Source organism: Parasteatoda tepidariorum, chromosome 7, assembly GCF_043381705.1.
Source record: "Parasteatoda tepidariorum isolate YZ-2023 chromosome 7, CAS_Ptep_4.0, whole genome shotgun sequence".
NCBI classification, from domain to species: Eukaryota; Metazoa; Arthropoda; class Arachnida; order Araneae; family Theridiidae; genus Parasteatoda; species Parasteatoda tepidariorum.
Window position 1 is genome coordinate 52,239,279 of NC_092210.1, and position 22,037 is coordinate 52,261,315.

The window sequence follows — 22,037 nt, forward strand, 5'->3', positions numbered from 1 at the left end:
AGTGTGAGCATGGATAAATTTTCTTGAGTACTGAAATTATTGACCAGTGAAAAAATAATATAAATGAGATAAATTGAAAAAAATTCACTTGTAATATATATTGGAGTGCCGTACAATTCATAGGATAGAGCGTTCGCCTTCCAAAGGTTCGACACGGACCGGATTCGAATCCTAGCGATGGTTGATGGATACGAATTCCGCATCTGCCTTGTACCGACCACAGTGCTGACATAAAATATCCTCAGTGAAAGACGGATCATGGGTTAGAGTCCCCTCGAGGTTAGGCTAACCGCGGATCAGGCTTTTGTGGTTTTCCTCTGTCAGGAATACAAATGCGGATTAGTTCCATCAAAAACTCCTCCACGAAGGAATTGAATATGTGAAATTAATAATTACAAGAATTTAGGCTAATTTTAATATTTTGACCTATGTAGACTTACATTTAAAAACGCATTTTTTTTTTCTGTTTAGTATAATTATTTCCGTTTGCATAGCAACGAGACATATACCTTACCAATATTTTCAATCATTTTTTTTCACTGTTTTAGCTATTTATTTTTAAATTATCTTTCTGATGAAAAATCATTATCTAATGAAAGCATTTCTAAGCCTTACTTGTAATTTTTTATTTACAAATAAATATTGTTTCTAAGGAAGCTAATACAAAATGTAAAGTTGTGCATTTAAATTATTGATTGCATTAGATTAAGTTACTACTGATCCAGTTTTTAAATCAACATTAAAGCATAATACAAGGTAAAAGGTGGAGAAAAAATAGGTTTTCTTTATTTTTATTCAAATCATCAAATATTTCTAATGTACACATGATCATACAAATGAGTAAGTAGAAATATTTTCCTGTGCACTCAACTTAATGATTTATAATTCTCAAACTGCAAGCGTACTTGAATAAACAAATATAAACATGATTTAAATCGTACATAAATAAACTAATATAAACAATACGCAAATTGCAAAGTCTAGTTCCAAACAAACCACTATCGCTAAGTTGTTTATTTCAAACTATAATAAATTTTTTTTTCTCCTAACATTACATTTTTCTCTCAAATAATTCATAAAAAAAAGAGAGATACAAGTGTTTACAAAACCTTTACATAATAATATAAATCACAGAACGTGACTTAATTGCCCCCTTCGTGAAATGTTAGAAGTCACATACTAGTTTGATACACTGGTGGTCATTTTCCATTCAAACAATCACCTACAAGGTCATCATTGAAACATATTAAACAAATTACGTAAGGAAGGATTGACTACTGAGGGGGGGTGGCATCGAAGATTTCTGAAATATCACATCCGGGACTTCCACAAATTCTCTTCCCCCTCAATTTTTCTTCGACAGCCCCCACACAATCCACTTTTACCAATCAAAATATCAAAACCTTGGTTATGGTCTGCTGACCACCCGTGACCAAGATATAGCTCGCTCGCCTTTACCTGGACCACTGACCTTTGTTTGACCTTGAGTCCCAAGGGGGGCGGAATCTGAAAATTAGAGGTACCGAGGAAGGGACAGCCTAAAACACAAGTGTAAAAAATTACGCCCCCTCCCCTTTGTTCTCAGCGAATTCTTCAGCTTCTTTTGTTTGTTTTTTCTTAGATTTCATGGAGGAAATGGCTTACGAGGAATTGGTCAGAAATACTAGGTTGCGATTTAATTTGATAAAGTTCGTTTTTTTTTTTATCACCGTATTGTCTTTTATTTTATTTTTTTTCTTCCGGCGATCTTCACGACAAGAGCCGGATATGTCAATGCAAACTTAATCTTCGGCAGATACATAAAAATTAAGTTTTTAGAGCCGAAAGAAGATTTAGAAATTTTATTCCTTGAAAAGGAAGAAAAAATAAGTTTTTTAAAACCTTGTTTTATACGTGTTTTAGTTCTGGTGAGTATTGTAATGATAAGATTTAGTTTAGCATGGGAAAGGTGTGCTCTATGTTTTTTTGTTTTTTTTCCCCGTTGTTTTTACGGAAATAATAATTTAGGAAACCCGAAGGTTGTCTTTAAACCATGTGACTGTATTGAATGATACTTTTAAGTTCAAAGGTAATTCTTTAAGAGAGGACAGGTTTTCTTAATTTTCGTATCACTCAATGAAAACGAATGTATGTATTTTTTATAACGTTATAGTCCTAAATGTTTTGAACTAAACTTAAAATAAAGTGAATCATTTGAAACTAATCACGGGCATTGCCGATAATTTGAAACTGTTCTTGAAACGAAGGATTTCGAAATTTAAATTTTCATCTGATTTACTTCGAAATTTATGAGATAACCAAAGGTTATTGCCCATAAGTCCTCCCGCTTTCCAATACCTCAATGATAACGAATCGCCTTACACAGGGAAAAAAGTTTTGATAAAATTACTGTACTCTATGGGAATGTCAATTCTGGCGAAAGGAAAACTATAATTCTGGTTTCAAAAACCTAAGTATACGGTTTTAAACCATTCTTTTGAGATTTTTTTCAGTTCATATGGTAACAGTTTAACGGAAATTCTGATTTTCGAAATTAGTTTTTATTACGAAATATTTAGTAAGAAATACAAATCTGAAAAGTATTTTAACCGAAAAAATGGTTACCACATTTTACTAAATTTTAACACATATTATGAAACCATATTTTATTGTTAATTCTATCAAAATCTTTATCAAAGCGTTTCGTCAAAAATTACCGAGTTTTTTGGTGTTAGAGTCAGAACTGAAAGGACGGAAAATTTTACCATATTCTGGTAGTTTTGACTATACTTTTTTTTTTCAGTATGGAGAGCTCCATAAGTACGCATAGGAAATTTTTCTGATTATAGGTAAGAGAAAGCTCATTTTCGCTATTTTTTCAAGGTCGAGTTTCTGCTGTTACACTGACTCATGTGATATTTTTTCTAATTTTATGTTTCACATTTATGACATTTATTCACTTAAAATTCATTATAGTTGAACTTGAAAAATACTTATAAAAAATCTATTTTTAAATTAATAAAATTCAAAAATTAAATTTCATTAATAATTTTTTTTTTAAATAAAGAACATCTTTAATTTTAAAAATTTTTAATTATCTCCTCCGAATAAACAAAAAAAAATTATGAGCGTAATGAAAACGATGCATTCTGTATTTTTTAATTGATATTTATACATTTGAATTTATTTGAATTTTATTTTTATTATTTTTTTAATTTATGGGCTTTTGAAAAGATAAAAAAAATTTCTAATTTAGTTCACATCTTACTTTCAAATATCTTTTTGACTAAAGTAATAGGACCATATTTTCCAGATAGTGGCTGCCCCATCTCCTTGTTTTAAGGTTTTTTTAAATTCGCCACGTTATTCATAGGCACCCCTAATGATTACTGTAGGATATTTGCATCTATTGAGTATATTTTTAATATATTGCGCAGACTAAGTGCAATCTATGTAAATTATACTTCAGTCAATAAAAAATCTTAGATCAAAAATTATTCAAGAGTGATTTATAATTTTGCGCAGTTCCTTGTGCAATCAAAGACCTTTTTTTTTTGCCACAAAATATCGATAATCGATTTTCGCAACGTTTTTTAAAAAAATAAAACTAAATAACACTTTATTTGCCATTTTCCAAAAAACACACCTTTGCACCTTTTCTTTCGAAGTTAGTTATGTGAAAGAGTGAAGGTTGTATTTTTCGAAAGCTCTGTTGTCGCATAAAACAATTCATTTTTGCGAATAATATGCTGTTTTCATAGCAGTTGTGAATTTGTAACAGTTAGTCATGACTTTTAGGCCAAGTTTAGCATTACCTTTAACCGGCACCCCTTTTCTAATTTTGAAAATGGCGCAAAATTTCAATATTGAGAAAAACCACAGTTTTGAGAAAATGAAAAGCGCTTGTAGTCAAGATTTTTAATATTTAAAACTTTACTCCAAGGATGGCTGGGTTCATAAAAAATTGCAAAAAAAATAGGAATAATATACAGTGGTGACCAAAAGTGTGGACACCAAAAAATACATCGAAACTGCCCGGAAACCAAAATTGATACCTTCAATCAAGGATCTTTCTCCAACAACGCACCATTTACTTTTCAGCAGGATTCAGCTCCATGCCACACAGCAAAAGTATGCAAAGCATGCTTTCAAAATAAAGGCATAGATATATTACCATGGACAGGAAACAGCCCTGATCTCAATCCAATTGAAAATTTGTGGCGATGTTTGAAAATTATTGTACGAAAAAAACGTCCATCCAATAAAAGACAACTTATTGAAGCTATAATTGATTCTTGGCAGCATGTGATTACGAAAGATGAACTCAAAACACTCGTTCACTCGATGAAAAGACGCTGTGAAGCTGTCTTAAAAAATAAGGGCTATCCTACTAAGTAGTGATTGTGNGCTTTCTTTTATTTTCTTTAGCGAAAAAGCATGTTAAAAAATGTCTAAAGTCGATTTGTAGTATAAAATGAAATGAAAAGCGAAAAATAATTGTCTGACGAGGAGATGCGAACGAAAGAAAAGGGAAGTGGGTTTCTACATAGGGAAGTACGGATGAGATAGAAGTGAATGAAAAACTGCGGTTTTCTCCTGCTGGTCACGAAGATCAGAGAGGATGAAACATCATCTTCTTTCCTTTTGCTCTCATTTAATCGTTCAAAAAACTCTACCACCTCCTTTCATTTTTTTTCTTCCTCTTCTATCGAGACATTAGCAATTTTTTTATAGGTTGTCTACCTTTGCGGACAATCATATAAAAAGGAACATAGTTCTGTTTATTTCAAAATTGTATTAGGATTTCTTTTTTTTAATTAAGGACGTTTTAAGAATTGAGTAAGCATGTTTAGAGAATCTTGACCAGTGGTTCCCAACTGGTGTTCTGTGGAACCCTAGTATTGTGCATAAGAGGTAAATGGGTTCCGAAAGCTAGGACTCTTAACGCCTTTTTTTTCTCAACATTTTTTAAATCTGTAATTAAATTTAGATCCAATCAATGAACCATTATTTACTTAATATTCTGGTTACATTTACGGTATTATTTAAAGTAAAATGCCAATGAAAAATAAATAGTACATTTATTTATTTATTTATTGAAAAAATGCATGATTTTTAAAATACATATATCATTACAAATATCATATATTCAGTATGGTTTTATTCACAAAGTATGAAAAATAGTACATTATGCATAAAAAAGAAACTTAAAAATTTTGAAAAGTAGCTCTTTCCAAAAGCTCTTGTCAAACATTAGACATGATAATAGAAAACAGGACATTTACTGTGCTGCGTTAAAGAAGGGTATGTTATAAACATAATTGATGACATCTTCTTCTTAGATGTAGCCGTCCGTCAGTCTGACCTTGAGTTTCCTGAAAACAGAACATTTACCCATTCATTTCTTGTACTTGAATTATAGCTACCTATTACTAAGTATTTACATAGAACTTTTTAAAACAACCCTTTACATGTCAGAGAGTATGTCATTTTTTGAAGAATACAATGAACTAGGAATGTCATTCATGCTCCTTGACAGCTTCTTAAATGCCGCCAATCTGGTATTTTATAACATGGAGTACAAAACCAGGACACTGGTTGTTTGTTCCATACCCAGCGCAGGTGAAGCCTTTCCAGCAGATGATGTCTAACTCTTTTACCATAAAAGATCTCCTAAACGCCGCTGATCTGCAGTGGTATATTAGATGACACTTGTTTTGTTAAGTCAACAATAGAAAAGTGCGTCTTTCCTGCTTGCAGCCTGGCACGCTGCTGATAATTATACTAAGTTCGACGAAGTTAGTCAAAGGGGTGCACCTGAACTATTGAAGTACTGTAAAATAATTCTGAGAAAGCGTTTCTAGAAAATTTTTCTAATCTTCATTTCTTGCAAGAAGCGTTGAAATTGCCACGAGCTGAGCAGCAATTCCATTGTCAAATAAATTTAAATGGTTTTTAGAGACATCACGGCAGTTATAAATCAGCAGAGTAAAAGAGACTACCGACAAACCCTGAGTTTACTGTACTAGCTTTGACAGCTTCTTTTGGATTGCTTTGCAGCTTCCGCTCCCTCACTGGATGCGTGTGTATTTCATATTTCTAGCTTTGCGTCAATGGCCAAGTTTTTAAACGCACTATAGGAGACTATGTAAAATCTTAATTATCAGGTGATACTATACAGCTTCATTGTTTTAACGCGATTGAACTTGTTTACGTTCGTGTATCAATTGAACTTAACCGTTAACTCAATTGAACCGTTTGAACTTCTTTACGTTCGTGTATCAATTGGTTAAATTAGACGATATATAATATAAATTCGACAATTGGTTAAATTATTTTATTTCATAACCGTCGTTGAACAGCCGACCCAATTTTATGAGTTTGCGACTACTATTGTTCAACTGCGTTGCCTTGTAATTTTGAACCCAATCCAGAAGACAAGGGAACTCCTGGATCGAGTATTGGGAGAAGTTTGTCTTCATGAATAACTTTTTGATGGAGCTAACCCGCATTTGCGTTACAGGGAGAGGAAGACCACGAGAACCTCCCATGGTTATCCTGNTAAAATCTTAATTATCAGGTGATACTATATAGCTTTATTGTTTTAACGCGACTGAAACCGGTTTGCACTTGTTTGCGTTCGTGTATCAATTGGTTAAATTAGACGATATATAATATAAATTCGACAATTGGTTAAATTATTTTATTTTATAACCGTCGTTGAACAATCGACCCAATTTTATGGGTTTACGACTACTAATGTAGTCTTGTAATTTTGAACCCAGTCCAGAAGACAAGGGAACTCCTGTATCGAGTATTGGGAGAAATTTGCCTTCATGGAGGAATTTTTGATTGAGTTAACCCGCATTTGCGTTACATGGAGAGGAAGACCACGAGAACCTCCCACGGTTAGCCTGACGGGAAGGGGAGTCTAACTCATGATCCGTCAACCACTGAGAATATTTTACGTCAGCGCTGCGGTAGGTGCAAGCCGGATGCGGAATTCGTATCGACTGGGATTCGAACCCGGTTCGCCTCATTGGAAGGCGAACGCTCTATCCCCTGAGCCATTGCGGCTCAATTGGATAAATTAGACGATATATTATATAAATATAAAATATTTATTACATGAGGTATTAAAATAGTATATTATAATAATTAGAACAAATTATTAGTCGCACTGAAGTGTTTAAATAATTACATGTTTTGCACTAGTTTTTATGCGATACCTTTACATTTAATCAAACATGTAATGGGTTTTTATTCAGGAGATTTTTTATATACTTTCTATATGTATTTATTTTTTAACATATTGTATTGAAATGTTAACCGATACACGAACATAAACAACTGTAAATCGGTTACAGCCGCGTAGAAACAATGTTGTATAGTATCACCTGACAATTAGGATTTCACATATAATCTTATAGTGCGTCTAATAATTTGGCCATGGACTGTATCATGGTAATTTCTGTAAATCAAGTTCTGAAAATATGCAACCTATGAATCTTGTGAAACATTTTATTTATTAACATCTGATTCAATTTGTACGATATTAATCTATATATTGATAAATTACATTTGGAAGAATTAATTAATANAGTCCTATCAGATTCGAGTTATCGCGAATTCACTGTATTGATAAATTACATTTGGAAGAATTAATTAATAGAATTTCCCTATAAATACAAATTTAAACTTTGTTGTTTACAGTTTGCTCTTCATTTTTACATAAATTCATAAAATGTAAATTTTTTTTTTTTTTTTTAAGCGAATGAGCGACATTATGTTGAGCGAATGAGCAACATGTTTCCGACTGAACTCCGTTGATAAAACGTGTCTCTCACCCGTTATAAGTATTAAATATTCACTGAGAAAAAAAGTATGGTTAAAATTGCCAAACTGTGGAAAATTTTAGCGCGTTTCTGGCTCTATGGGAACGCCAAAAATCTCAGTAATTTTTGCCGAAGCGCTCTGGTAATGATTTTGACAAAGTTAACAATAAAATATGGTTATATAATATGTGATTAAATTTGGAAAATGAGATAAAACTTCTAATTTTATCATGATACCTTAGAGCGTGGCCCAAAAATCTTTTATCCTGTTAAATTTATTTTTCATTTTTGTATTTTTAATTAAATGTGTGGTAATGAGAACTAATTTAGAAAACCATAATTTCAAGTAAATCGTAAACCATTCATTCAGTCATTTTACCGTTCATATGGTAAAATGAACGGGAAAATGACTGAATGAACTGTATTTTGTCTTTATTAGCCAGAATTTTTTTTTACCCATAATAATGTTATGATATATCCCAGACACCCGAAATATACGAGAATTTTTTTCTCCGTATAAGAACAGTATTTTAGAAATATCAGAATTTTCATTAAATTATTTCCATATTAGCGGAAAAACTAAAAATGAATTATTTGAAAACCGTATATTTTAGTTCTTAATACCAGAATTATTGTTTTGTTTTCTTACCAGAAATGTCATTACCAGACAGTACGGTAACTTTACCAGAGTTTTCTCACCGTGTTCAGTTTGTTGTTCGTGTTTCATTACAAGTTCAGTTTTTTTCAGCTTTTTGTTGCCAACGCGAAAAAAAGAAATTTTATAGGTTTTGTGACAGTATACTTTATATGATATTTTTAGTGCGGGATATGATATTTTTTTCTAAACCAGTGAACATTATTTGCATGGTATAAAGTTACATAACAGAGTGTCAATTTTCTAACTTTTTTTCTTTACTTATTGTTTTTAGGATTTTTTATTTTATTGCAAAATTATATAAATATTTTTAAATCCTTAAACCATAAATTATGATCGAACAGAAAATTACGTAACAGTATGTTTCATAACTATGTTATTTAATAGTTATAGTTATGTGATGCATTTCGAAAAGTGATTAAGTGCTTATTTCAATTCGATTTTCAATATTAATAGAAATTTTTTGTTGAGTTTAATGAAGATAGTTTGAAAGTCAGGCATTAGACAATGTATATAAATTATATTCATCAAAACCATAGCCGCGTAGTGAGAACTATAACCAAGAATGAACTTAGAACCAAGAACCTAGAATGCTTGGTTTGGAAATTTTTCTTACTAGTGCATTTTTATTGCGCTAACTAATTAAATTACATGTCACTTAAAATTAATTAAATAATACGATACGGTTCGAATTTCTTCAAAAGGTAGAAAATATTCAACAGTCATAAATTTATTGTTTATAATTTCTCAAATTTATCAATTGAATTGATCTAAAAACGCTTAATTTAGCAAACTTTTCTATATGTGATAGCAAAATTTCTTATAAAATAGCTTGATTTTTATTGGCAAAGCCAAAACCAAAAGCAGTATTCTAAACTTCGAAGTTGGAATTAATTTCTAAGCCATATCTAGAGCACTTTTATTAATTAGAAACATAATACGTGTTTCCTGAATATTTTCTACAGTTTTAAGCTTTAATTATGTATATCTTATTAGATCATAAGTTACATTGAACATAACTTAATTAGTAACCGTAGCAATATAGATTTTCGTGATCTACTGAATTCATTTACAAACTATCTCTTGCAGTACTCATTCGAAATGCCATTTTACCAGACCAAAATGGAAGAAAACACGCAAAACAACAAGCATCAGTATTAATGTGTGTATTGAACCATATAAAACAAGCATATCATTTGCCATTTTGCTACAGGTGATGCAAATTAAAGTAGAGGAATCTTAACCATAACCGAGATCGAGAAGATCATGAGAATTTAGTAGACGACTAAAAATCAAATTCTCTTTTTCCGCTAGTGTTATACCTGCATCAACTCTCACACGCAATAACGTGATAGAAATGCGTTTTCATGCACGCGTGATTGTGTCTTTCTCTTGACGTAACGGAACGCGGTCCAAGGGCACCTGCTTTCGCTTTCATTTAGACGTGTTTTGTACGTCCTATGGACGATGTTGGTCAAATTTAATGCGTGCCAAACAATTTATGTTTATTACAGTTGAATTGGATGTGTACGGGGGAGAATATATAATGTTAAATGCATTAAGGTATTGTAAATATATTCAGCGAACATAGAAGTTAATTTGGGATCAACTATAACAGGCTTGGTACTTTATTGTTAAACAATGAAAACGTGATTCAGAGATATTGAAATGGCTACAGAGTTTTTGCGGTTGAGAGATTAAAAATTCTCTAAAAAAGATAAAACTAAATAAGATAAGATTTAAAATTCAAAAGAAAAAAAAAAGGATTGCAGCGTTTATTTAATCTAATTGTATAAAAAATGGTCTTATGTAATGGTTTTCTATGTCTGTGCATTTAATACTGTGCTTCGAAATATCTAAGAGTCTTCAGTATTTGAAATGGTCATCAGTGTTTATGATGAACCTCTGTGGTAGACGGAAGAAAAGGTACGGAAAAGAAGGTCCCGGAAAAAAAGGTACGGAAAAAAAGGTCCCGGAAAAAAAGGTCCCGGTAAAAAAGGTACCTCCATAGGGAAAATCTGTAGGGATATTTCCCCTCTCGCTTTCTGGGCAGCATGAATGCTTCTCGCTGTTTCAATGAATATTCTTTTTATATGTTATAATTCAGATTAGATCATTGAGGTAAGGAGAAGTGTAAGGGGGGGGGGACTTATGGGCTGGTTGTATNGGGGGGGGGGGGGACTTATGGGCTAGTTGTATTACGCTTTTTTTTTTAAATTTTTATTTCATTTCTTTATTCTTCTTTGATTATTTTTTAAAGCTGGAAGTTACTATTTAAATTTTTCAATAATGTATTACTTTTTTTTTGTAATTTTTTTAAGTGAAAAATGTGTTATTTTCTATTTTAAATTATATTTTGTGAAGAAGTTGCTAATGTGAGGCTTAAAGTAGCCAATCGGAGAAGTTGGGAGGACTTATGTGTTGGATGTTTATTCGTGATTTGGAGGTGAAAGTATTGGTCCTTTTTAATTAGTTGAAAACGCGCGACACTGAAAAAAAAAAAAAAAAAAAANAAAAAAAAAAAAAAAAAAAAAAAAAAAAAAAAAAAAAAAAAAACAGGATTGCAGCGTTTATTTAATCTAATTGTATAAAAAATGGTCTTATGTCATGGTTTTCTGTGTCTGTGCATTTAATACTGTGCTTCGAAATATCTAAGAGTCTTCAGTACTTGAAATGGTCATCAATGTTTATGATGGTCTTCTGTATCTTCAATGATCTTTTCTAAGTTTTCTTTTTTTTAATTCTTACTATGTTTAGAGATTTGTTTTAAAATGCATTTTTGAACTTTTGATTATCGTACTATCGATTAAAATAACATGAAGAAAATACTTCTTTTTTTTTTCTTTTTTGTCCAACTTTGAATGCATTTTTTTTTTTTTAAACTTCAATTTTTCAAAATTTCTTTTATTTACATTTAGAGAGGGAGTACTTTATTTTAAAACCAGCGTTGAACAACCGACACCATTTTGAGTTTACGACTATCAGTATTCAACTCCCTAGCCTTGTAATTTTGAACACAACCCTATAGACAAGGGAACTCCGAGCTCAAGCATTGGAACAAACTCTTCGTGGAAGACTTTCTGATGTAACTAACCCGAATTTGCGTTACATGGAGAGGAAAACCATGGAAACCTCCCACAGTTAGCCCGGAGGCAATGGAATTCAAACTGATGACCTACCTCTGACCTCTGAGGAAATTTTGCGTCAGCATTGTGGTAGCTGTAAACCGGGAGCAGAATTCGTATCAATCGGCCACCGCTGGGATTCAAACCTGGGTCACCTCATTGGGAGGCGAATACTCTATTCCAAGCCACCGCTACTCAAAAAGGGAATATCGAGAAAACATTTTTAAAGTATTTTATATATTTATGATATCCTCAGTGGCGTCTTGAAACCCATTCAGCTTCATATCGATGGTTACCAGCTTGTCACGAAATTGAAAGCGGCTTGTGCGCAATGTTGACATTACCACAATCATGCCATTGGTCACGAAATTGTAAAACCTTAACTTCCATGACCCACCATACCTAAAACGGATTGTTGCGGGAGGGCTTTGCTTATTAAAATTAATTTTATCGAAAAGCAAAACGTGGGTTACACCAAATTTTGTATACTCACTAGAACAATCCAATTCCGATTAGGAGAGCTTGGATGGCTCACGGGATAGAGCAATCATAAATTCAATAAGGTAAACCGGGTTCGAATCCCAGCGATGGCTGGTTGATACTAATTTCGTATCTGGCTTGTACCGACAACAGTAAAGACGTAAAATATCCTCAGTGGAAGACGGATCATGGGTTAGAGTCCCCTTGCCGTCGGACTAACCATGGGAGATTTTAGCGGTTTTCCTTTTCATGTAAAGAAAATGCGGGTTAGTTCCATCAAAAAGTCCTCCACGAAGGTTAGTTTGTCCCAATACTTGATCCAGAAGTTCTCTTGTCTTTTGGATAGGGTTCAAAAAATTACTAGGTTATGGAGTTGAATATTAGTAGTCATAAACCTAAAAATTAGGTCAGCTGTTCAACAATGTTTATAAAATAAAATAATATAAAATTTCGATTTGGCAATGCTATTTTTGAGTTTTTCCCCTCTTGGACATGTTACTAAAATAATAACTCGATAATGAGATCTCTATGTATTTGATTATAAAATTCAAAGTTATATCAAAAAATAATCTTTCCAAATTTAGATATAAAAACTTTCACATCGTACTAATTCACGCCGAGCAAGTACTCACAGTAGTATATAATTTTCGTGCTTTTCTTCCTACTCCATTTTCAATATTATCTACAAACTTGAGCTTATTAACTTTTCTTTAATCTTTTAACGTCATTATTTGTTGACAGATGTTCTGTAATGAAACTTTTTAAGTATAAAAAATGATTATAAAACGAATTTAGTCGTTATTGTCCGTTTTTGTTTAAATTCCATACAAATAAATATACATTTTAAATGAATACATTTCTATTTTGATGATTAAAATATATTCGATAATTACACATTATATTACATTACGCATTATATTAAAATAATATCTAGTTTAAATACTTAAAACATTTTTCAAAAAATGCAAGCAATCCAATTACACTACTTTCTTCAAAATAAATCAAACGGAAACGATAAAACTGTACCTCATGTGATACATTGAGATTCACTAACAGCTCACACTAACAAGTACAAAAAATTTAAATGAGTTGTTGATCATAAACTGCTAACGATGCCTCATTATGGGACAATTTACAGTTCAAATTGTTACCTCACAATGCTAGAGGTGTCATTAACGTATTCTCGATCCATCCATTTCATAGATCTTTGAGCACCGCGATAATAGGCAGATTTGACTCTTTTAAAAGACCATTTTCAGTATATCTAAATAATTCTCAAATCAATTAGCGTTTGACCAAAACCTAAAGAGAGATTGAAGTATTGATTAAAAATGTAATTGTTTGTGTTATCTCATCACAACTCCTTTCTTGCATACGTGAGTGGCATGTCAAAGTGTCTACTAGGAGTCAAAAGTCACGGAGTTTGATGCCCCTGCTTGTCCATCGCCTTGCTTATGAAATACCATTCATGCTCTGTTGGAAAGCTTGGACAATTCTTTTGCTTTTCCTGTCTTGCACGTGGGTAGTAGTCTGGTATAAAAAAAAGAATGTTTGTTTAAAACACAGAAGAACATTTTGTAAGTAACCAGTCGAATATCCGCTCTTCGTACGAAGTGGAAAAAAGTAAACAATCAATGAATCAGTACTGAATAACACCGAAAATTCAAGAATAGGCCAAAATGCATATATTTCGTGCATATAAAAACGTATACAAGCACAATTAATTCCAATTTTTCGCCCCATCATAATAACGGTTTGCTGCATTCAGTATTATTTGATACGATGATATTGCTCGTGATCAATAGATATTGCTCGAGGTAAAGATAAGAAACTCTTCTACAATCAAACAATTTTCTCCGGTGCTTATCCCTTTCAAGAAGCAGCAAACACCTAATTCTATTTTTAATACTGCATAAAATTAGCGCAGTTTTAACAGGTACCAACTCTACAGGGTTATTCATAATTCCCTCCGCCTGTAAACGCCATTTTTCTTTACTACAACTGGCTTCAGTGGTACATATTACTGCCATCTACCGGCAACTGCCTAAATTATAACTTGAATACTTTCGGAATAATTTCATTTCTTCTTTTTTGCCATATTCGTCTTCGTTTTTTTACTATAACGCTTCGAAACCCCGGAGGGAATTATGAATAACCCTGTACTAATTGTGCCTATATTAGTAAATATACTGTAAAAAATTCCGGATCTAATTACGGGATAAAGTACCAGCACTTTTGGTGCATCATTCGTAAAATCCATTCTTACCGTTAAATATTATACCGTAATTTTTACATTACTATTTATTTAATTCGAGTCATTCAGTGATTTTGTGGTACTTCTTGCTGGAAAAATTACGGTATATCCGATTTTTTTTTTGCTCCATAACATGTTCCGGTAAAAATGGATTTACGGTTAAAAATACCGGCACCCAGAGTGCCTGTACTTTTTACCGTAATTTGATCCGAAATTTATAACAGTTTATATATGTATACATAAGTTACCTTTCTTGTCACAAAAAGCAACATGTATAGCGCAGTTTCTTCATTAATCGCTCTTTTGACACATGATCAGGTAGAAAGAAGAGAAGCAAAACTCATCAAATATGTTGCTATAAGTTTTATCAGTAACTTGTGACGAGTTATACTTTTCCAGTTATAATTATTTGCAGTTCTGTTGTTAGCCAGCCTATAATTATTTCCTGACAAATTATGAGTGCTACAAAAAGCTAAATCAATGCTATACAATATTGTTTTATAATAGCGCGCCGCCATACAGATTGCGTACGTTCTCATGAGGCAATGAAATATGAATTATGCATGCTAGAATATACATGTATACTTCATGTTTCTGTGCTATAATTATACAGGTTAAAAATGCTAGAAAGACAACAGGTTGAGACTATAGAAATAAAGGATCCCACTCAAACCAATAAACTAATGGTTGTTATTATTTTTATTCAAATTTAATTTAAATCAAATTTATAAATAAATGCTATAAATGAATGGCATTTTAAGTCAGAACAACAACAAAAACTCAACTTGGGTTGGAATAAAATAGAATAAACGACTTCAGTTTTATTTTCCCCATTTTGGAATTCTTCCCCACACCATTTTCCCTACATCTGTACCTCTGTATATTTTTAAACTGGGGGGCGATTTTCTAATCCAGCAGCATTTAACAACCTGTGATTGGTATTCTCTTAAGTACAAAAAAATAAAGAAAAAAAAATTATTAACTTCTTGACCTAATCCTAAAGGAAATTTAAACTTGTATTATAATTGCAACCAACTACAACGAAAAGGAAAATCTAAAAAAAAAATAATAATAATAATAATAAATGATAAAAAAGGAGAGAGAGAGAGAGAAAGAAGGAGTTGGTAAAGGCCGCTACATTGTAAATTAGCTACTACGACCTTTTTTTCCAGAGACCTTTTTTCCAGGACTTTTTTTCATAGGAATCTTTTTTGTCGACTGCCAAGTTCATTTTCACATAAAATGTTTTACTCCCTGTTTCACTATACTAGATATTAAGAGGACAATATCGATATATTTTTCTTCCGTACCTTTTTTTTACCGAGACCTTTATTCTTCCAGCTAGTCCCTATACCTAGAATTTATTCCGGCCCTTTTTACGACTACTAGATCAGATTGATAGATTATGGTTCTTCAAAAACTGAACTTTTGCATATTTACAAATATGTTTTAGTAAAACAAATAAAATGGGAAAAAATAGATTTTCATGATAAAAAAATAAATGTGCATTCACGAAATAAATATAATAAAAAAAAGGCCGCACGAGGTTGACCTTTTACTCAAACATCCTCAATTTTTGACTCACAGAAAACAATAACTTCTACACAATCGTCTAAAACAGTAGCTTATTAATTTTATGGAAAGAAAGGAAATCAGAACATACGATAAACAGAATTGGGAAATATAACAGAAAAAAGATTCAATACCGAAGAATAATGTAAAATAACGAAGGAAAAAAAATGATAATAATAAAACAAAAAAATTATATCTATACGACAACGCCTTGGAATAAAAGACATAGAGCATTCGTGTGACACACTTCGAATGGATAATTCTTTTCTATTTTTTTTTAATAATTTCTTTCTTTTTTTTCCGCCTTTTTGAGCAGAAACAATGACCGAAATTCCGAACTTCCAATTTCTTCACCCAAAAAGAATAGAAATAGTTAACTTCGGTCTCAAAGTCAGTCCTAGAAGTCGAAGGGGGTGGGAGATTGGCAACAAGATCTCGTGTCCATTTGGGCAGCCAATGACCACCGTTAAGACAATGGGTTAGAGTCCGATGTCGAAGGGTGACGTCATTTATAATTTAGAGAGGGGGAGGGCGAGCTATTATTGGCGCATAAATCACCTCTGGTTCAAACATAGTGTTTTTTTTTTCTTTCTTTGTTTTTTAAGTAAAGGGTTGTAAGTAAAAGAAAGGATTGAATGAGTGATCTAAACATTGGCGGTGAGATTGGCGTAATATTAAATTATATAGTTTATGCATTAAGAATACTTTTTTTCAGACAAAAATCAGTAAACGCTCTAATGAATATTTTAATAAATTAGTTTGAAATAGGAAAAATGATCGGTAAAAGGAACAAGCTAAAAATCTGTCATGTTATTCATGTTTAATACACATTAATTTCTGAAACCTTACCATTTTTGCTCAAATTAAAAAAAAAATGATAAATTGAAATACAATAAAACTTTAATATCAGGAACTGAAACGAAGACATTGAAATATTTGATGATATGAAAAATTTGGGATAGTGAAAATTGCAGCATTTTTACCAATTTCGTTAAATATTGTAGAAATCTAAAAGTTATGTAAAGTGAAATTATTTCCTAAATAAAACAAAAGCACGAACTTTTGATTTCTTGTCACAANTTCATATCAAAAATCCGAATATTGAAATTGGGAATCAGAAAATTGCATGATTGCGATGTGTAATTATCATTATTGTTTTACTTTTAAACATATATTTTTGCCAAACATTTTCAAACAAATTTATGTTTTGGAGAAACTAATTGATTATAAACATTCTCAAAATGATGTCGAAACCAAAACTATTTTTATACAATGATAATGGTACACGCTACCCATATCTTTTAGTATATGATATAATAAATGTTTGTATATTTTACCTACTATATAGTTTATCATGTATCTGTATCTATATTTTGACGTCAAGGTTTTATATCTTTATTTTACTACGTCAAGGTTTAACGTATTTATTTAACTCTCTCAACTTCTTTTAAAAGCAACGCTTCCATCTTTGTTTTAATTAAAAAAAAAAAAAAAAAAAGTCTACATAAATTTTTTATGTATCTTCTACGCAGAAAAACAGTGTGAACTGTGACGAACAAGGTGTATTATTAACATATTTAAATAAATAACAAATTTAAACAATCGAGTTGTGTAATGCACCAATAGAGTATGAAACCTCTCACTGTCAACCAGACGAATAATATCATTCCCACATAAAATCCGTCTATTCGAAACATTTTATGTCAACACTACGGTCAAAATAATGAACAGAAAACGTCATTCAAATGCACAGATTTATTGATACCGAACTTTTGTTCCAAAAAGCAAAGTTCAAGTGTCAAATTCAGAACTCCATTTATTTTATATACTCCATAGTGAAACGAAATGATATTCAATTATTGCGTGTAAAACTTCTTTTTCTTCATGGACACAACCGTTCAATATTGTAACGGTGTAAGGTTCTAACTGTACCTGTCTTTTCCCGAATGGTATTTATAATCCATCCCGTAAGTCATTCAATCATTATTTTATCCACCACCGCAATACACTATAAACTTTAACCTGTAAATTGCAGAAAAGGCTTCATATCCGCCAAATTCTCCAAAAGAATGAACGCCAAATTCGGATAAAGATGCTACCATAGCTGCATCTAAGATCTTGAGCATCTTCTGAAAGATCAACGGAGCGTGGTAGATCGGAATCCTCTATTCGCAGCGGATGTAATTGACGAGACGATTGGTTCCACTTTGTTGCCTGCCTCATTCGAATTTCACTCGGGGGCCCCCTTTTTTGCACTTTTAATGTTATATGTGGGTGCCCAAGCCATCATTTACAGGTTGTGTGTGGTTCCTCTGATGATGGTACGTGGGCAACTGATTGTATGGCAATAACATTAGTTTAGAACACAACATGAGATCTCTTTTTTATTGCTAAATCGCTTTTATGCTATCCGATGATTGGCTTTGTTGTTAGATGTGTCCCCCCCCCTCGACTGAGCGAGATATTTATTTTTTTTCATGTCTGGAATCATAACGATCGAGTTTAATCTTTCTTATGCAACAACTCTTTCCAAAATTGATCTAAAAAAACTGATAAATATTTGTTTCTGAATTGGTATATATAAGGTCTGCTTTTATACATACGGAAAGTGATACCTGTTTAGTATCGTCGGTCTTCAAATAAAGGGGGGAGGAAACTGTACAATTAGAAATTTTAGAGCGTCTTGAATCATGTTATTGTTTGCTGCATATGGCGCTAAGTTTAACCAAATTATTGTATTTCTTAAACTTTAGGCTGTACAATGGTTCAAGTTGTAGGGAAACATGGTTCAATTTAACAACTTCATAAAATTATTAAAAATGTATGGTTCAACGTTCAAATATTTTTTTAATGCGTGCTCAAGAGAACTTTGAACATAAGTACTTAACACAGAGTTTATAAAAATAGCACCATTAGTATATATAGTTTCTCCGAGATTTTAAAAAGAACGAAGGGAAAGAACTGTTAAAAATTTTGGTGCATAATTGCCACCATCTTTGGTGTTCAGGTTAAACTAGAAGCATTTTCATTCACAGAACTGTAGTTATCGTGCAAAAAAATTATATAAAACTGACAAAATAACAATTGTTTGAAAGAATTATTAATAAAAAGGTACTTGCTTTTAAAACGAAATGTTTTTACTATGACGCCATTAATTTTATTCTAATGAGCAAGAAAATATGCGTTGCCTGTAAACAAGCAACAAATTATTAATAAATAAATTAATAAAATTACGACAGTGCAAATGTTAAAAAAAAATTTGACTATACACACAGTAAAAAATTTCAGGTCACCTGAACGCTAAAAGGTGTGGCAACTATACATTAAATGTTATTACCGTGTAACAAGTAGACTTAGAAAGCCCCTCTCGATTACAATTATGCATGTTATTTCGATTGAAAGGTTTTTAGGGATTGTTTTCTCAATTAAGTTAATAAAGAAATACAATAAAAACATTAATCTATAAAAAATAAATTATTGCTATTATTATTATTAGTAGTAGTAGTAGTAGTATTTTGAATTTTCGAGATTTGAATGCATTTAAGATTCAAATTTTCCGTGCTTTTTTCCCAGCGCTGTTCAAGTTTTTCTTTAATCCACAGTACAACTATATTTTCTAGTAAGTACATCATCATTCAAGAGCGTTAATTATTTGAAAAAAAGTTTCATTAATTTTTTATCCTCTTTTCTTCAAATAGGAATCATGTAGGGATTTTTCTTTCATATATTTAAACAAAATGGACTATTCATTGCAGTGCATCTGTATATATAATAGATATCTACACCACGGAAATCTGCAGTCAAAATCCCTACTTATTTTTTCTATTATTATTCATTCAAACTATGTTTAAGTCTAGTTAGTATTTGTTAATCCTAATCTTAAAAAAATAGATTTATTTTATTACTAATGCTTAAATTGTAAAGACTAAGGGTGACGATTAAAGTTCGTAAGAGAGAAAAAAAAGAGTGAAAATATGTTTAGAATGAAATGTAGAAAAAGTACTAGAAAAGAGATTGATTATTGTAAAAAAGAAATACATCTTTAGGTTCGGTAAATTTCTAAACAAAGACTATTATTACTCCAAATATCAAACACTAATAAAACTAGCATGAATTACTTTATTATTTTCAATTAAATAAAACTGAATTAAGATAGTAAAAAAAATTTTAGCTTCTACGTGTCTTCTTTTTAATTTTATTTTACCCGTAGCTTTTATCGATTACCATTAAAAAGTAAGAAAGAGTACTTTCAAAAATAAAACTGCAAAAGTAACAAGCAAAAACAGTATATAATTAAAACTAGCGTATTTTAAGTAAATCTGAAGATAAATAAACATGAATTAATATTTCTAATTAAAATATGAAGAAAAGTTTGAAAGAAAAACTTGTGTAAAGTCTAATATTCATTAGAGACGAATCCCATAACAGTTTCAAAATAAATTTATTTTCAGACGACATATCAAGAATTCGCTATAGGCGAGGCCTTTGCCCTCAAAACATATTCATCATCAAGAAGCAAGCAGTAGCATATAGTAATGTTATCAACAAAAGAACATTTTACCTTTTCCCAACCCCAGCCCGAAAATAATCGTTTGCTACTTCCATTGTTTCGAGTGGTCAATGATCAGGTTTGTTCTTTTATGTTTTGATTTTTTTATTACTTTTTCCCTCCTTCTTTCTCTCCCTCTTTTTTACTTATTTATGTTTTTTGTTGGTAGCTGGTATCCGTAAGAGATAGGTAAAAAGTTGTGAATGTGTGTTGCTTGCCGACTTATAGTCACAGCGGAAGTAGAAAAGGTAAAATAGTTGATGGCATCGCCTTTGTAGTTAATAAAAACAAATAAAAAAAACGTCATTAAAAACTCTATAATTTCATGTCAATGTTAAAATAAATTAACATTTCATTTTAAATTATACTTATTTTGCATCGCAATAGAACTTTGAGAAAAAAAAATCTACAGACGAGTTTGCTTTCGTAGAGTTCGGTTTAGTTTATTTATTTCTCGGTTATAATCTACGCCAAGGATTTTCAATTACTTCTGGAGTTAGAGATAAAAAATATTGATGTCTAAATTAGAAAAAAAAAATTATGATTTAAACTCTTACTAAAGTCCCACGCCAGTGCTTCCCCCCTTTTTTTTATTAAAATTCTTTCTGGAATTAAAAGAGAAAAATATTAACACATAAATGTTAAAAGCTTCCTTCGATTTTGAACCTTTATTGAAGTCGTACACCAGTACTTGTTCTGTTTCATTTTTGAAATTCTTTCTGGAATTAAAAGTGAAGAATATTAACACGTAAATTTTAAAAGCGTTTTTCAATTTTGAACCCATATTGAAATTGTGCGCTAGTGCTTGTTCTATTTTTAAGTAATTAGTTTTTGCTAGAATTGAAGGTTAAAAATATTGACATCAAAATTTTAAAAGCTCTTTTTATGTACTTGATCTCCTTGTCCTGCGTCAATGCTTTTATCATTTTTGTTTCTTCTTTCTTTCTTTCTTTCTTTCTTTCTTTCTTTCTTTCTTTCTTTCTTTCTTTCCTTCTTTTATTTATTTATTTATTTATTTTGAGACTGAAGTTTAAATTACCAAGATCTAAATTCTAACTATTTTAATTTAAATATTTTATTGCATATTTAATTTTTTAATTAAAATTGTAACCTCCTTGATTCCCTAACAGACAAAATGGCTATTACTGTGATGTTTTACTTTAACTAATTTTAAACAAACTTTAAAAGCCTGTTTAAAATTTAAAAAAGTTAAAAAGAAATCTCCTTCGAACATAGTCGAATTTTTTTAAACATTTGAAGAAGATGTTAAGCTAAAATTATTTCAATGATATCACTCTCGCTTTTGCTTTCACATTTAAATTTCAACTTTTATTATTATAGAATTCTAAATGCTCAGCGATTCGCCTTTTTTAAACAAAATAAAAATAAGAAAAACCTAGCTTTAACTTTTTTCTAACTGAACTATTAAACTTTATCTTTTAATATCTTTTAAACATTAAAAAAGTAATTTTAAGCTTTGTTTAAGGAAATTAAACATGATTAGGAGAATAAAAAGAATAAATTATTTTTCCTAAATTTGAGAGAGCGCTTAATCGGTATTTTAGAGCAGTTATAATTTAACATTTAC

The 22,037-nt window shown here is 31.2% G+C and overlaps 2 long non-coding RNA genes across 10 annotated transcripts in view; one reads left to right on the plus strand and one right to left on the minus strand.

Moving 5' to 3' along the window:
* The window catches only part of LOC122269977 (uncharacterized), a 377,717-nt gene that overhangs the window by 241,484 nt on the left and 114,196 nt on the right, over positions 1-22,037 (plus strand). For 7 of the 9 annotated variants that reach the window (XR_011637278.1, XR_011637273.1, XR_011637272.1 and 4 more), the window contains one exon: positions 20,352-20,528. The exons of the other annotated variants lie outside the window; for them this stretch is intronic. This is a non-coding gene — a long non-coding RNA (uncharacterized lncRNA). The remainder of the gene's footprint in view (positions 1-20,351; positions 20,529-22,037) is intronic. 9 annotated transcript variants of the gene reach the window in all.
* Positions 5,228-22,037, minus strand: part of LOC139426027 (uncharacterized) — a 56,984-nt gene continuing 40,174 nt past the window's right edge. Inside the window, exon 3 of the long non-coding RNA XR_011637281.1 lies at positions 5,228-5,354. This is a non-coding gene — a long non-coding RNA (uncharacterized lncRNA). The remainder of the gene's footprint in view (positions 5,355-22,037) is intronic.